Below are 12,845 nucleotides of genomic sequence, written 5' to 3' on the forward strand. Positions count from 1 at the left end.
AACAAAATGCTGAAATAAGGATACAGAATAACCCATTGTAACAATGAGATGTACAAGACAGTAAGTTGAAAAGAACTTTACAACTTTGGGGGGTTGGAGTGGGGAAGAGTTGGGGAGGAAAGGATGGAAGGGGAAAAATAAAGGAGGGTATAACAATGTTCGATAGAAAATGTACTCATTACCTTGCTCATGTAACTGTAAGCCCTCTGTACAGTGTCTTTACAATAAAAATACATATTAAGAACAAAAAAAAAAGAAATACAGTAAGATGTGGAGGGACTCATTTGAGTTTGGCCATCAGAGATTTTTTTGGAGACCAAATGACTGCTTAATGACTAACTCTATCAGGTCTGTTGGACAAAATTGATTATAAAGTGTTCTCAGGGTTGAGATATTTTTGCATTGGTAAAGCAGAAGGCAAAACTGCTAGCAAGGTAGACTAATAGGTCAAAAGGTAACTGAGTTGAAAGGTTATTATGTTTAAGTTATCTATAGAAGCAAGTAAAAAGAGAAAAAAAAGAGGTAATGAGTGAGGAGACTTGAAAAATTAGGAAATAAGACATGATATGGAGGTAAATAAGTCATAACTTAGGGGTCTAATGGTTTAATGTATCTATACTTGCCACTGCTAGTTTATGATTCAAGATTTTTTTCAAGTCTGCTTGACCAGATTCTTCTTATTTCTTTTCTCATTTCTTCTCCCTATGACTACATGGCTTTAAGTACACTATAAAAGGAAGAGAAAACTCTATGGGTAATGTTCCATGAAGAAGTGAAAGTGAATGGATATTCATCACTTGTTTAACTACACAAGTAAAACATGGTCTTCTATTTTCTCATGTCTTACTTCTGACTTCCTTTTGGTTTGTGCATTGGATTTTATTATATATAATTATATATTCATTTTATGAGTTATCACATGTATTTGAGTTTACATTGCCTTAGATGTGATCCTTGCATGTAGTGAGGGTCTAAACTAGAAATCATTTCCTTTAGAGAGAGCTTTCACTGGTTCTTCTAAACCAGGAGAGTAGACCAAGATAAAGGTTCTTCTTGGCCATCAAATTTATACACCAACTTTCATGAAGATGTTAATTTTTTTGCATGCATTATATCACAGGTCATTTTCTTCTTTTTGTGTTACTTACTGCTCACTGCTTCTTATGAAATTTCAGCTTTCCACCCCTCTCCTTCTCTTTCCATTTTCCTTACAGTAATGTATTAAAGTGACTTGTTTTCCCATGTTTGGGCTTTCTCCTTTTTTTAGGAGAGGCTTATTATAGTATCTATCCAGCTATATTTTGGAATAAGAAGTCTCTGTTCTTTTTGTTAAATGTGGTGGGAACAGGAAATCTTATAGATGCTTGCCTAGAAAATGAACTTTGATATCACAGCCAACCTAGGAGGAAACTATTGATTTACTGTTTTCTGGTTAAAATATCTTTAAAAACCTGTCTTTACATTTTAAACCTAGATTTGTTTATGAGGAAAATACTTGCAGTCTAAAGTTGTATATGGAATTTACATAAGTAATGTAAATACTGAGTGAGTGATTTTTCTTTCCAACCTGAACTTTCAGTATATCCTGTCTTGGTGAATGGGATCCTACGTGTAGGACACTTACCTGAATGCTAATAGTTGAGACTATAACTACAGAGCAGTTCTATTCTTGAACAGTTTTTAGTCTTATGCAAGATTTAATTTATTGTTTTAGATAGAATCATTTCGCCTTGGAAGAAATAGAAGTGAAAACTGAAATTGTAGATGCAACCAGAATAAAATAAATTACCAAAGTAAATTAAAATTCTAAGTAGGTGGCAGATTTTTCCCTCTTACTCTGATACATTTTAATAGTAGGACTCCACCCCACAATAACTGGTGCTTTAACATTCAAGAGAATGGCTAATTAGAGATTCAAAATGAACTTAGAAAAAGCCATATGACCTGGCTCTGATACAGGCAAGCATGAGTGGAATTAATACTGGGAAACTGCCTAACACTGCTTTTCTTCAATGAAGGTCTGGCTGGCCAGGGCCCTAACATCAAGGCCTCTGTCTAAAGCCAAAGAATATATGACAAATAGCAGCTCACACCTGACAACAGTCAGGGTTTAAACTCAACAGGGCAGGGTCTTGAAATTCTGCCAATCCTTGCATTTTTTTCTGATTAGATGTATTTTACAAGTTTACAAGGGGTTCCAAAGTGAATTCGCAGCTCTCTGGCTCCTTGTAATTTGGCCCTGGGATTCCAGAACTGAGTGTGGCTCAACCTCAATTAGCTAGGACTTCCAAATTTAAATTTTTAAATTTAAATTTTCCAAATTTAAAGCTAAATTGCTTTTGTCTAAACATGTCACTTTTGGAAGAAGCAGGGGAAAGTATATACAAAAATTAGAAAAGGAATGAATTTATTTGGGAGGTAATATAACACAGTGCTGAAGAGGGAAGCTTCTTGAACTAAACAGCTTGGTTTATAATCTTGCTTTTCTCCACCTATCAGTGCATGACCTTGAGGAACTTAATTGACATTGCTGTCTCTGAATTAACTTGGCTACAGAGTGGGAAGGAGAGAGAGTGGGAAGGAGAGTACTAACCTCATAGAGTTGTTGAGAAAATTAATCAATATTAACAACAATTGATAGTAATAAGAGACAGTACTGAATTAACTGTTATCATTTGCTAATAGTTAAGAGGGTTATTATGACATAAATAGCTTAATCTAATATCTCTCAAAAGAAAAAAAATCAGTATTTAGAATCATGTTGCTGTCTTCTTCACCACCAAGACTTTCCATGAAGTTTCTTTGCTTAAGTCACATTTTCCTCTTTCCCTCTAGATCTCTCTTCCCTCCACTATGGACTACTTTATGAGGGGACTACTGCCATCTTCTGTTTTCCAAACCAGAAAACCTAGAAATTGTGAATTCTCTTCAAGCCAATTACTTATTACATTGTGCCAATTCTACTTCTGACTTACATTGCTTTCCTTTGAAAACAAACATCCCTGAACCTTCTGTCCTTGTTAAAGGCATAGTGGTCTTTTAGAACACATGTTGGGTCATGATTACTCTCTGCCTGAAACAAAACCTCACACCCCTTCCCAACACTTGATCTCAGCAGGATGGAAATGAAGGGAGAGGAAAAGAGAGATTAATAAAAAAAAAAAAAAACTAGAACAGACAACCAAAATGAAATGGGGACAAAAACAAAGAGGAACATTTGAATTTTGGGTGTGGAGTCAAGACACTAGTCAGGCTTGTGAGATGATTTATGTAGCACATGTTGCAATCTGGGGAAACAACTCTTTTAACTATGTACTAACGGCCCCTGAGGTTAACATTTTGGACAATTTCCCCCACAACAAGAGATGTATACAAATTCCTATCAGCTGAGAAATGATCTGGATTTTGTCCTGGATTGTTTGATAACTGTCCTTCTCCAAATCTTACAGAGGTGGAAGGGTATAGCTAAGAATGGCATTTCAAAGAGAATTAGACAATAGTTATCATTACAGCCTGTCTTATCTTACTTTAAACACCCTTATCACTATTACTATTAATTAGTATCTGGCTCTCTTAAACACGAGAGGTAAGCATCATGTGGTCATAGATTCTAGTAAGATTACCAGTTATTTGTTTATACAGTTTATGTTGCCAACTATTTATTTTCCATTGGAAACAGAGTAAAAACAAAATCAACAAAATTTGCATTTCTTTGTCTTTTTGGAACATGAGTCATTATTTCTAAGAGTAGCTCTCAGAACTTCTGATAGATCAAGAGTAAGAATTAGGTTCAGGAGCCGGTAGTTCACGTCTGTAATTCTAGGCACTCATGAGTAAGAGATCTGAGGATCTCAGTTCGAAGCTAGCCCTGGCAGGAAAGCCCTTGAGACTCTTAACTCCAATAAACTACTCAAAAAAGCCAGAAGTGGTGCTGGGATCAACTGGAAAAGCTCTAGCCTTGAGCAAAAGAAGCTCAGGGACAGCACCCAGGCCCAGAGTTCAAGCCACAGGACTGAAGGAAACATAAGAATAAAAAAATAGAATAGGAAAGCAATAAGAAGAGAGAGGGGGAACAGTATCTGTCTAGTAACACACATAAAAAACATAAACGGGGAGGGAAGGGATAGTGGGAGAACAAGGAGGAGTTAACAATGCTTGACAAGAAATGTACTCATCGCTTTACTCATGTAACTGTAACCCTTCTGTACAGCATCTTTACAATAAAATAAAAATTTAAAAATAGACAATTTTGACAAGGAGTACCTAAAATACTTGCCTCTCATCTTCTAGGGAAAATCTGATTTCATCCCTGGGTGAGAGATTGTACATCGGGATAACTTACTAGCTTATTTGTAGTCACATAGCTGTTTGTAACAGTCTCCTGAAACAAAGGAAATTATATCCCTTTCAAGTTCTCTTCAGAAATAAGATATATTCAGAGTACTTTGAATTCACTTTTGCCCTAAATAATATTCTACTATGTGAGTTTAAAATAAATAGAAGATTGAATGGACTGACAAATCTTTTACACAGAAGACATGAAACTGATCTTCACATGAAGTTGCACTTACTGTCTTTTTTTTCAGTCTGGCTTGATTCACCATTTTGCCTTGGTTGGCAAACAAAAAGGAATTCTAGCAGGGTGCCCATATCTTTATCCTATAATCCTAACTACTCAGAAGGCTCAAATCCAAGGGACCACAGGTACAGGCCATCCAGGGCAGAAAAGTCCAAATTTTAGCTTCAAAGTAACAAGCCAAAATTGGGCAGGAGGTGTGGCTCAAGTGGAAGAGCACCAGCTGTGAAAGTGAGCAAGCAGACCAGCAAATAGAAACCCCTGAATTCAAACTCTGTTACAAGCAAAGAACAACAAAACTGGACCAAAATAAAGCAAACAAGAAAGAAACCGGACCAAAATAAAGCAAACAAGAAAGAACCTCTACACGTGGGAAAAGATACAAATGGATCATTAGGTAGATGTTCTTAACTGTTCTTTTCTGATTCTGCTCTCTTTTTTTCTTTCCTAATAGTTTATTTTATTTTTATTTTTTTAATTGTGAAAATACTGTACAGAGGGGTTACAATTACATGGGCAAGACAATGAGTACATTTCTTATCAAGCATTGTAGCCTCCTCCTTTGTTTCCTCTTCCCATCTCTTCCCATCCCCCACAACACTCGCCCCCCCCCCCCACCAAGGTTGTAAAGTTAGTTTTTCGACATAATGACTTGTACATCTCATTGTTGCAATGGGTCCACCTGAATCCCTATTTAAATGATTTGTTTTTGCCCTTCACCTCCACAAATTATACCAACATCAAATACAGTGAAAACAGGGCTTATCCCGTGGGAGAGGGACATACAAAGCAACAAAAAAATCATCTTATAAATTTGTTAGAAATAATCGCATGAAAGAAAAAACATTTGAATACATATCTTAGGGTTCATTTCCCTAACATCAACTTATCTAATGGAAAGGCTTGGAAAAAATTATATTAAGTGAAGTAAGCCAGGCTCAAAGAAACATAGGTCCCATAGTTTCCCTTATTTGTAATAACTAGTATATGTCTGAGTCAAGCAGAAAAGTTCAGATAAGTTGATTCTGCTTTCTGTCTGTTACTTTGGTAACTTAGCAGCACCAAGTCAGAACATCTGATGTGTTGTACCATTCCTCCTTCAAAGACGGGAAGGAGTGGCTTACTCAGCCCTCACATAGTTGTGAAAGGAGAGGAGAATTACACTGGAATTCATATCATTTAAAAATTCTGTAAAGTACCATTTTGCAACTTATGGACTACAAACCACTAGAAGATTGCAGTGAACTTTTTTAAAACACCAACCCATTTGTTAGGAAATGCAAAGATTTGGAAAAAAAACATATTAAGTAAGCCAGAACCAAAGAAATATATGTCCTATGGTTTACCTTATTTGCAGTAATTAGTAAATGGCTAGGATAATCTTATCAGATGAGCAGAAAAGGAAAAAAAAACTATGAACATATATCCATATAAGATGATGCTAAGCAAAATGAACCCCAAGATATGGACACAAGAGATTTTTCTTTGTTGTTGCTGGTTTTAATGTACTATGTGATTTTTTTTGTTTCTTTTGTATGTTCTTCCTCCTATGGTATAAACCTATTGTTACTGTATTTGGTCTTGGTACCCTGCATCTTGCATATACATTCATCTAATTTAGGAAGAGGAAGGGGAATAACAAAATGCTTAAAGAAGGACACAGGATAACCCATTGCAACAATGATACTCAAAAGACACTATGTTGGAAATGAACTTTACAACTTTGAGGAGGGGAGAAGTGGAGGAGGTAGGGGAGGGAAGGGACGGTAGGAGAAAAACAAAGGAGGGGGTGACGGTAGGAGAAAAACAAAGGAGGAGGTGACAATGCTCGACAAGAAATATTCTCATTACCTTACTGATGTAACTGTAACCTCTCAGCATTTTTACAAGAAAATAAAATTTAAAAAAATTCTTCAAATCTTTGCACACTTACATATTTCCTTGACCCACAAATCAAAAAAAATTATGATTATTATGATTGTCATGCAGGAGGTCTACAAAGTTGGTTGACACTTAAATGGAGGACTTTATTTGACTGAAAAATATTTAAATAAATTAAAGGACACCATGGCTGTATGCTTGTCATTCTCATATTTTGGGGATTCATAGACCAATATTGGTATCATTCATTGTATATTTTTTTAGAACTTGAAATTATGATCTTTCCAACTGAGCAAATTTAAATTTATGGAAAACTCATTTCATGGTTCTTCCTTCCAGAGGAAACGTTAGCACAGGTCAGCAATGGCGGGAGCGTGGCTTCTGAGAGCTCTGCTTCTCACCCTGCTAACATGGCAGAGTGAGAGTTCCTGGTTGTATGCACTCTAGTGAGTTGCTGGCATGGATTTGAGGGGAGCAGACATAGGTGAGTACCATTGTCTCTCCTCAGGGCCGATTGGTCCTGGCACCTCTTGTTGGCAGTTACATGCAGTTAAATAGCAGATTCAGCTCTGAAAATCGTCACCTCCCTGCATAAGCCATGGAAATGGCAGCTTACAAATGTATGTTGTGTTCTTCCTCACTTAGAAATGGCTCATCCCAGGGACTGGGAAGTTTGGAAGAGAAATGGGCTCTCATATATTTTGTCTGTTCTTCTTTACTTTTCTTTTATGTGAGTTCCTCGAGCAGTAAAACTATCTAAAGCTAGGTTAACATAAAAATCAATCTTGCTTAAAAAACAAGAATTGGGGGCATACATTGATAGGTTGACTGATTCACTCATTCAGCAAACATATGCAAAACACCTGCTACAGGTCAGTAAAAAAGCAGGACAAAGGAGCAAAGAAACAAGAATATCAGCAAAAAGTAATCTGTGTCATTATGCTAATTGGCTTAAGGATTTCTTTTCTTTCAGGCTAGATAATATTCTATCTATTGTATATACATACCACATTTCTTAATGTATACATTTATTTATAAGGTCACTATCTCTTGGTTATTGTGAACAGTGTTGCAATCAACATCTAAGTGCTTTTCTAGAGCCTACATTTAGTTGTTTTAGATAAACACCTGAAAGTGAGATGATGAAATCATGTTAGTTCAATTGTTGAAAAAAATGAAGATTAAAAAAAAAATCTGTACTTTTCTTCTTTCATCACAAAGACAATGTACCCTCAGATACCTTCCACCATTTTGAGATCCAACCAAGGGTCCAGATCCTGAACTATAAGGAATCTGTCAGAAGAAATGGCTGCCCTGCTGTGTACTTATAAGGCCTTTTCCAGTCTACTAAATGAGTAACCTAAACAAGGACAGGACACAGGAATGGTCTTGCTGCAAAATACTTGTATACATGTGGCCAGGCAGTGGGCCAATGCTAATCACAGCCTCCAGCACCTGCACATCCTCAGCTGGGGGCCTCAGTTCTCAATATGAAACTCACAGAAAGCCTGTCAGCACTGTTGCCTTGTGCTTTAGAACAAGGCTATCTGGGAACTTGCCTGAATGTTTCCCACATGATTCTCAACATTTACTTAGTTTTCTGATACTGCAGTACTACACTAGAACACAAAAGAATCCTTCAGAACCTAGGCTTGTAGGTGGGCTGAAACCAAAACCCCTCCCAGAGTTGAAAGGAGGAAGTGCTCCAGTTAAACAAAGACAAACTTCAGGACTCACATCCTGGCAGGCAAGGGCCACAAACTCAGGAGCGCCCCGAGTTCAGTTCAGTTCTTTCTGTTGGCTTCTCAAAATTATTAGTAAGTATTTTCACAAGGAAGAATTTCCATGTTTTCATTTTCCACTGGGCTCCCCCAAATTATGTAGCCAGTCCCAACTATTTTCCCTACCAAAAGGGAAATTCATACCTTAGGCAAAGGCTTGGAGTCCTAAAGGGGAACTTGAAATGGAAAGATGGGATATAAAATCGGTAAAAATAAAATAAAAAATGCTACTTTGTTGTCATAAGAAAACCAAGTCTGTTGTGCTGACCAAGAGTCCACAGTTTTCCAAGGCATTTTGAAGTTGCCTGCCTAGCTTATTTCTCCATGGACATCACACTTAGATTTTTATGCTCCTTTACCCTGCAAAATCAACCCTAAACACACACACACACACACACACACACACACACACACACACACACACACACACACACACACACACACACACACACACACACACACACTTAGAACCACATAACCATAGACCACATGTCAAAGCCACACTGCAGAATCACTTTGTACTGGTTTTCACTCCATGTCCCAACTGTTGAGAAATCACTTTCCTATCTTGTGTTTGTCTTTTTCTTCACAACCACAAATACCACCCAGTTCCATAACAAAACCATAATTTGAATTATTATTATTATTATTATTATTATTATTATTATTATTATTATTATTATTTTAACCAGTCATGGAACTTGAACTCTGGGCCTGGGTGCTCTCCCTGAGCTCCTGTTGCTCAAGGCTAGTACTTGAGCCACAGTGCTACTTCTGGTTTTATCTGTAACTAATTAGAAAATAACTTCTCAGGGATTTTCCTACCTGGGCTGGCTTCAAACTGTGATCCTCAGATCTCAGCCTCCTAAGTAGCTAGGATTATAGATGTGAGCCCCTGGTACCTGGTTTGAATTCTCCTTTTGGAGATACTTCATTCTATTTCTTTTAGCACCATCAACATTTTGATTTTCATTAGGACTGGCTTAATAACATAAAAAGAAAATATGTCTCTTGTTCAAAACTTAATAAAAACATTCAGGCAACAATAACAAGAACAATTAAATCAAGCATGGGGGTCTGTCTTAAGTGTAAGACTCACATGACTGAATAGGTAAAACCCATAAAATTGACCCTGATTCTCATTGGCCAGGATTGAGAAAGAAAGACACTCACTCATTCCTTAACCAAACACTGTTAAGTAGGCTGATGAACTCAGCATCAGATTCAGACTAGTTCCCGGGAACTAGGATAAATTCTTCTTCCCTGAGTCACATATTATCTGAAGGCACAGATATGTAAGTGAAATCAGGCTTGTTCTGCTTCATCATATATGACATATCCTGACTGAGATGGGTGAACTTTTCATTAGAAGATCCTCTGGAGGGTAACACAGGCTCTTTATGGCCTGGAAGAGTGATTCAAATCTGGCTTTGTCTCAATTCCTAGCCTTATATAACCTGCAAACCACCTTTCTGCTGCCAAGTTTTCATGTAGGGTCATCAAAGATGATAATACTATTTTTATCCTCCTGCTGACAATCATATAATTACAGAACCAAGACCAAGAGTAAAATAAAGAAAATCTCAACAGAAAAAAGTGAAAATAACATGTAGCACTAAAATATTCATACATTCATGTTAAGAAGTTATAAGATTATTAGATTAACAAATTCATTATGCTACACAATAAGAGTTGGGATTTGTAATTGGATTTTTAAGGGAGGGGAGTAGTTAATGTTTGATGATGTAAAATACAGTTTGGGGCAGAAGACAAGGATTTGTAAGCAAGGGTGCACAATTCTCAAACAAGAATGTTTGAAAACAGAGTAGATAATTTTCAAAGGCCAGATGAGTTTGCTTGATTAGCGCAGATTGTGAAAGTCACTTGAAAGTATTTTTGTATTAAAGAAAATAATAAACTATGCCACAGAAAGTTATCACTAGAAAGTTAGACCTAATTCAGAAGACAGTGATAGAAGTTCAGAAGTTATACATGAACTATGGCTTGTTTCAAAGCATTTTGACTCATTCTACAGCTGTCCCAAGTCTTGTTCAGACCTTAAGAATAAGCTCAAGTTCTACCACTGAAAAAATGCTTTCCTTATTTTCCATCAGCTCTCACTCCAAGCAGACATCAAAGAAAGGAAATGGCCCTTCTACATAAACTGTGTATCTTGTGAACTGGAATTATCCATTGTAATACTTTGAATATTAAGTGGCCCTCACAGGCTTATTAGTTGCCAGCTGGCAGTTCTATTTATTTACTTTTTTAGTTAGTTAGTTAGTTTTTGGTCAGTTGTGGGGCTTGTGCTAGGAGACTGGACATTGACTCTGAGATTCTATTCTATTCTATTCTATTCTATTCTATTTATTTATGTTCAAAGTCATTGCTCTACCACTTTGAGCCACAGGACCATTTTTTATTTTCTTGTGGTTAATTAGAGATAAGAGGAATTCATTCACAGGGGAGTGTGACTTTGAAGGTATATTTGGTTGCCAGTTACTTTCTGTATTTTTATTTCCTGTCCATTATGAGATGAAGAAGCTCCTCCAACATACACTCTCAATCATGATATTCTCCTCACATGCATAAGGACATCAGCAGTGGACTGAATCCTCTGAAATCATGAGCAAAAACAATTCTTCACCACCTTAAGTTGTTCCTCATAGGTACTTAATTTCAGTAATGAGAAAGTCTGGATAACAAAGAATATTGTTATCAGGAATTGAGTCATTACTGTGAATAAATCTGTGCACATAATTCTTAAGTCTTTGAAATTGGTTTTCTGAAGAAATTTGGAAAACGTGGAGAAATTAGCTCTACAAAGCCTAGGATGCTGTAATCAGAGCCGGCTGACTCTGGGGCTTACATCATGAAATCGTATGTCCCAGATTCACAACACGGTACTATAGGACTAGTGTTTTCTCTTCTATGTTTTGGTCTTCCCCTTGCTAGTCTCCTATTCTTACATTTCTGAATGGGAATATTTAGCATGTTCCATTGTATCTTGGAACTATGTTACTTGGTTTTTGTTTTGTTTTGTTTTGTAAGGGCTCATGGACCTGGACTAAATGTGATTTCTAGAATGTGTGTCCCAGAGGGCATGAATTTAAAGGTTATACCTGTTTCCTTCTTCCTTTCTTTTTCTTTATCTCCCGTCTCCCACGAAGTTAAGAAAAAACCCTTTACCACATGTTCCTGCCACTGTGATACTTTGCCCTAGTCCACGAAAGAAGCAACCATGGACTGCATTCTTTGAAGCCAAGAGCCAAAATAAGCTTTTCCTCCTTTAAGATGTTCCTCTCAGATGCTTGATCATAGAAACAAGAAAATGTGACTAACATGTTGACTTTATTTCCTCTTACTCACTGGAGAGTAAATTTGATGCCAGAAATTCTGCCTTCTTCATAACTTTGGTGACTTGATAACAAATTGACATATAATAAGTAAATACTCAGAAATGATTATTGAAACAATCAGTTCAGAAGATACATAAGAATAATGCCTGATACCCTTCTGTAAATTTAATGGCAAAAGAAATACAAGAATATTTTGGAGGGTAAGGGGGGGTATAGAAATGGAGGGACAGAGGGTAAACAAATGCAACTGCAGTACTCAGTATTGTGTTGAAAATGAACTATACAATTTGTGGGTGGGGATGGGTAGGAAAGACTGGGAGAGAGTGAGGGAAGGGGTGACATTGTCCAAAAGAAATGTGCTGTTTAAGTGATAAGCAGGTAGATAGATAGATAGATAGATAGATAGATAGATAGATAGATAGATAGATAGATAGATAGATAGATAGATAGATAGATAGATAGATAGATAGATAGATAGATAGGTAGGTAGGTAGGTAGGTATTTATTGTCATTGTCCTAGTAGTGGCATCATCATATTACATGTTGATGAGCAGTAGTGGAATGCTGTCAGAGATCACTTGAATATTTCTTTTCTTGAGACATGGAGTGATAGTTAATTATGGATGCTTCTAATCTCCCCTCTGTGGAATCAAGAGAGTCAGCACAGTGGTAAAGCTTTCTACCCAACCTCACGAATCACCTACAATCTCCCTTCTAAGTCTCCCTTAGTTACTTTACCATGGCTATATCCCAGAGTTGTCTTCCCAATATTTGAATACTTATTTTTTCTGTCTTCTGGCAATCTTTGTGATTCAAGTTTATTCCATAATGACATACGATCAGTAAATGTTTCATAAGAAAATTTGGCCCACAAACCAGACATAAATGAGATTCAGAAATGTGAGAGGTTATTCTGAGTAATGTATGGGATCATTTATAAATATGCACAACACCAGAGGAATAGTAATGCATCTACACAGACATCCATATCTCCATATTGCTGCTGGAAACCAAAGCCCAGGCCTTCAAAAGATACTTCAGTGTTGCTTTAGAAATGCTTCGGCAGGAAAGTAGAAATGTTGAGGGTTTTCTTGATTCCTCTTTAACATTTTTTCTTTTAATTTGGTTTTTCTCTTTATGCAAGCATGTAGTTGGAAATATGGGTGTCTGGGAAGGAAGTTTGATCATACACTTTCCCTGAATTAACCTTCTTTACTAACCTAGATTTTCTCATAATGAGATTTTGGC

General features: G+C 36.8%; 1 protein-coding gene across 6 annotated transcripts in view; it reads right to left on the reverse strand.

Moving 5' to 3' along the window:
* Hdac9 (histone deacetylase 9) overlaps positions 1-12,845 on the reverse strand; it is an 851,473-nt gene that overhangs the window by 24,884 nt on the left and 813,744 nt on the right. The window lies entirely within an intron of this gene.

The sequence above is a fragment of the Dipodomys merriami genome, unplaced genomic scaffold (genome assembly GCF_024711535.1).
Source record: "Dipodomys merriami isolate MVZ:Mamm:240054 unplaced genomic scaffold, mDipMer1.0.p SCAF_5, whole genome shotgun sequence".
Classification (NCBI taxonomy): domain Eukaryota; kingdom Metazoa; phylum Chordata; class Mammalia; order Rodentia; family Heteromyidae; genus Dipodomys; species Dipodomys merriami.